Genomic DNA, 4,927 nt, shown 5'->3' on the forward strand with positions numbered 1-4,927 from the left:
AATGTCCAAGCTTATATAGATGTGCACTTCACCAAGTCCAATTATAGGGCCCATCTATTCTTGCACAAAAAATGACCACCACTGGATCGACTTTCAAAACAACCTAGAAGTGTCTTGATGGAGCTGGAATCATCCAAGTATGTACACACATGATTCCATACAGATCCAACCCCAAAAAAGGCACCTTAGGCTTAGACAATTCCACCTGCTATTCACACAAAACCTACAAAGGACTGCCTAGTTTGTCTACCAAATCAGTAACATAATAAATTATAGTTGTCAAATAATTGTGTTGGTTACATGCTAATGTAATTTTGCATCAAAATGGTCACTCTTCAGTGATTTGAAGCTTGAGGCAGTTTCCAATTGCATTTAGTATAGATGTTCCAAGACCTTATATGTTGACAATCATGAGTGAGCTTAAGTGTAAACTACTTTTGTATCTCAAAATACAAACAACTATTCTTTTTATTCTATATTGAAGCCTTTGTTATCATGAACAACTTGGATTATAGAAAAACACAAAAAAAACTAACTCAATTCAATAATACCTATTTGTTCTTATTCTTGGTGCTAGATCTTGTACTTTGTAGACAGACTCCTATTACTCTGAAATGTATTGCTACATCTTAGAATATAAACTAACAACTGGAGAATAATGTGTCCTTGGTTATAGCCAACAACAAAGCAAGAAAATAGAAACATAAAGAATTGAAGCCCAAGAGATAATTTTACATTACAAAAGCATTAAATGGGGGGTTAAATTTCCATTAAAAAAACATTAAATGGGAGGTTAAAACCATTTAAACAATGACATGAACAACTAATGTCCAATGAAGGTTTTGCATTAATGTTAGTAGTTTCTACAATCCATAGTATTGTGCATAGTTGTTTCTGGATATGATTGTGTTCTTTTTTTCACATTAACATTTGGGATCACACTATGTGACCCATCATCAAGATGAAAGAGTAGAAGGAGAAAATGTGATCCGAAACATTGATGCAAAAAACTATGCACAATAGTTTTACATTACAAAGCATTAAGTTAATGGTAGGAGCCATTTACACAGAAACATAAAAATCAAAGTCCAAGGGATAGTTTTGCATTACAAAAACATTAAGTTCGAGGCTAAAGCAATTTAAACAGAAACATAAAAATCAAATGGTAGGGGATAATTTTACGCTACAAAAACATTAAGTTGCAGGTTACAGACATTTATAAAAGGGATGAGAAATGGACAAAAGAGTTAACCTAAAAATTATTTTCAGTGTATACCTGATCAATAGGATGGTTATGCAAAATTGAGAAAATGGTGTTATCATTAACTCAATAGAGTTCCTATAACTATCAGAACTAAACAAAGATTTTACTAATGCAATAGAATCTACGATTCAGATCTTACCAGATGTCCACTTAGGTTCTAGAGACACACATTTATATTTGAATTCTAAAATGAAAATGCAATCAACACTTCACGCCATCACTGCAACTCTGAGACTTGTCACTCTTCAGAAAGACCAGCTTTCAATAACAATAAGACCTTAAATAAGGGGTGCATACAGACTCTGTAGTACTAGCAGTGATTAAGAATTCAAAATTCCATGGCATGGAGTTAAGTTTGACTCAGAAACAGGCAAGCTATGTTCAGACAACTAACACATCAAATAGCATTAGAATAATTGTTATATCAAATGGCATGCAAATTTTTTCTCAATTCATTCAGGATGTCCTAAGCATTCTAATGTTTAATTGTATGTCTATATGTTCTGTATCTGGCTTCCTTGTGGCATTGGGGTAATTGTTACACACATCTTTCAATGAATGATATCCAATTTGTCATGTAGCTTCTAATGTTTCTCTACCAGTTTATCAAGATCAAATTTTAGGCTAGCGGAGTCAGCTCAAAATTTAGACTCATTTTCTGAAGTTGTGTCTTTTTTTTCGGCTTGAACTACTTTTAGAAACTGTCACTTCAAAAGATGTTTCTATCATACTTCAATATAAAACTCTTGGCTTCAGCTGCCCCTTATTTAGCTGTAAGAAAAAATCATATTTCCAAATGAGACATTACATAATCATAAAGCCTATTATTATTATAGTGTGCCATGTCCAATGCTTGTAGCAAAATGATTGACTTTGCTTTGTCATGATCTTGGGAAAGTAGCCTCTTCCAAAGATATGTCTTAACAACATGATGTGAGTTATATCTTGACACTAAGATTTGGTCGTGCAATAAAAATGATTCAATTGGAATATAATAAAAATAGTATAACAAATAGGTATTGAAATATCATAGCACAAATTATAATGTGCACTTCACAAGCAAAAAATTAAAGGTTAAACGATCTGGATGACAGATCTATATAACTACTGCTCTAAAAGAATTTCTATCCCTCAAGAGACAGTCGAGATATATGGATGACATTAGATAAACATCCCAAAGAAAGATTCAATTCATAGAAATCAAAGTAAATAAGAACTAGTAAAAGCTTTTTTTCACCAAGAAATAATGCAATTGAAGCACCACCCAGAAAACAAAATGCTCGTTCTCTGTGTACCTTGAATTAAATTATCAAGATCTCTTTAGGTAAAGCCAAATAATAATTAAATTTCAAAATTTATGAAACTACAACAAATGTTAGATTATACTGATCACTCATTAAATTGACAAAATACATAAAACAAATCACTTATTAAACAAAATCTTTGTATTCTATGCTTTTCTCTAAGCTTGGCCTCAAGGATATAATTGTTTATTGCAAGTGGAGAGATAGTGGCAGAGTAGAGGAAGAGTTCTACCTTCATTAATTTATTAGTTGCTAATATAATCCCAAATAATGTGGCATTAAGATCTAAATTTTAAAAGCAGGTGCATCATACATTTCACAAACCCAATTTAAACTCATTACTGTTAGATTTTACTTGGATAAGGAAAATTGACCATGAAGATAATAGTTACCTTACCCATAATACTGCACTGTTGACTTATTCCCACCCATCATAAGTTTTCCCATCAAAATAGCGCACAGTTTTCATACCTTCCCATATACCTTCACAAGAAAAAACAATAATGACATTAGGACTAGATTTGTATACTACTTAAACAATCCATGATACAAAAAATTGAAAATCAAAGTAAGATTTAGGATTGTTTCTGAAGATTGAACTCTCCAAGTTAGGCTTAGTTACAATGAGGTGAGACGCTGAGTATGACATTTGTGGCCCTGATTATATTATTCATAAGCTTTCTTGTCTTTTCCACATTCCATGAGCATTCTCTATTATTTTTCACAACCCACTTTATTAACTCATTATGTGAATAAAAAAATTGATTATTAACTAACTATTTATCTGTGTGCATTTGATATTTCGATTAAATGAACTAAATGTGATGACACTAAATACAAATTTATCTCAATTAGTATTTTATTATTTTACGAATATCCATGACTTGATATCTTGTTAGTCTAAATCTTTTCCATAGGTCCTCCTATTCGAATAATTTATAAATAAGATTGGTAAAATTGATTGTGTTTTGCAAATCATATACAGGCAATATTTTAATTATTTCTATTGACTTGAATTATGATCTTTTGATTTTGACACTGTCTAACTACAATCTATTGGCATGAGGTGGATGTTGGTCAGTCTTTTTCCCCTCTCACTTGTTGAGTTAGGCATCATCTAGAAAAGGGAGGCTGATCATGATAGTGAGGAAATTGTATTATAAATTTTAAGAACTTGTACACATGCATCAATCGTAAGTTGATTGTATGATAATGTAGGGTAGACATGCAAAGGTTTTCTCAAGTGTCATCACAAGTATCTGTACTCTCATTGCCTTTCTATCATTGCATGAGATCCAATGAAACATAGGGACTCATTGTTTCCCTAGTTAATTATGGTAATCATATCATTAGTGATAACACGGTCCCAAGATAGTTTTGAGATCCAAGGATGCAATAAAAAAGCTACAAGTTTAGAACTTCATGATAGTTCAAAGCATGAAGCCTTAGATGCATAGGACAACAGTCTAACCATAGGACAAAATAGAGAAATATTTAGTATCTTATTGAGCTTCACTTTGTTTCGAGAATAGTTTAATATTCTCTACTAAATAGGGCCAACCACATGAAGGTGGAAGCTCATTTGGCCCCACCCCCCCTCCCCCTAACATCACTCTACATTCCCCATTAACATCTAACATTCATTCATTCTTTCAACCATTAATGAAATGTAACATTCAATCAATATCACATGATAACATTCATTAACACATTAGATTCGTAAACATGCAACATTCATCAATATTTTGCATTAACACATAATTCATGAACATTCATTAGCACATAATTAAATTCATTGAGACATAAAATTCAGTCATTATCAATTAAGGTATGTAGATGACAATCATTTCTTTTTTTTCTTTCTATTTCTTTTTTCTATGTAAGCTCTAAGAGGAGCATCAGTGTCATCATCAATTCCCCCTTCATCAGTTGTTCTTTTCTCTGTTCTTGATGATCTCAAATTCCTATGCTATTGAAAAGGGGGGTCCTCTACAATAAAAAATAAAAGAGTTAAATTAAAAATAATTTATTATAATTGTTACAAGTATTTAATTATTTAAAATAACATAACTGTGGCGCTCTTTACCTGATCTGACCACATCATTTTGTCTAGACTCAACGTCAACATACTCATGAACATCAACCCCTCGATCCTCTACAACTGCTATACACAATGTTACATTAATCCAAACACCAATTGCAATTACATATAAATTTTTTAATAGCAAATGTATACCTCCACCACTGTGATGCACATCATGCAAAACTTCAGCATCCATAGATTGTGTAGAAGGATTGTCAGGCTGCATTCCAACATCCTATGCATTGTTATCATTGCTTGCTTAAAACATATATACTC

Source organism: Cupressus sempervirens, chromosome 5 (genome assembly GCF_028749045.1).
Source record: "Cupressus sempervirens isolate cs-2001-9-10 chromosome 5, ASM2874904v1, whole genome shotgun sequence".
Taxonomy (NCBI): Eukaryota; Viridiplantae; Streptophyta; class Pinopsida; order Cupressales; family Cupressaceae; genus Cupressus; species Cupressus sempervirens.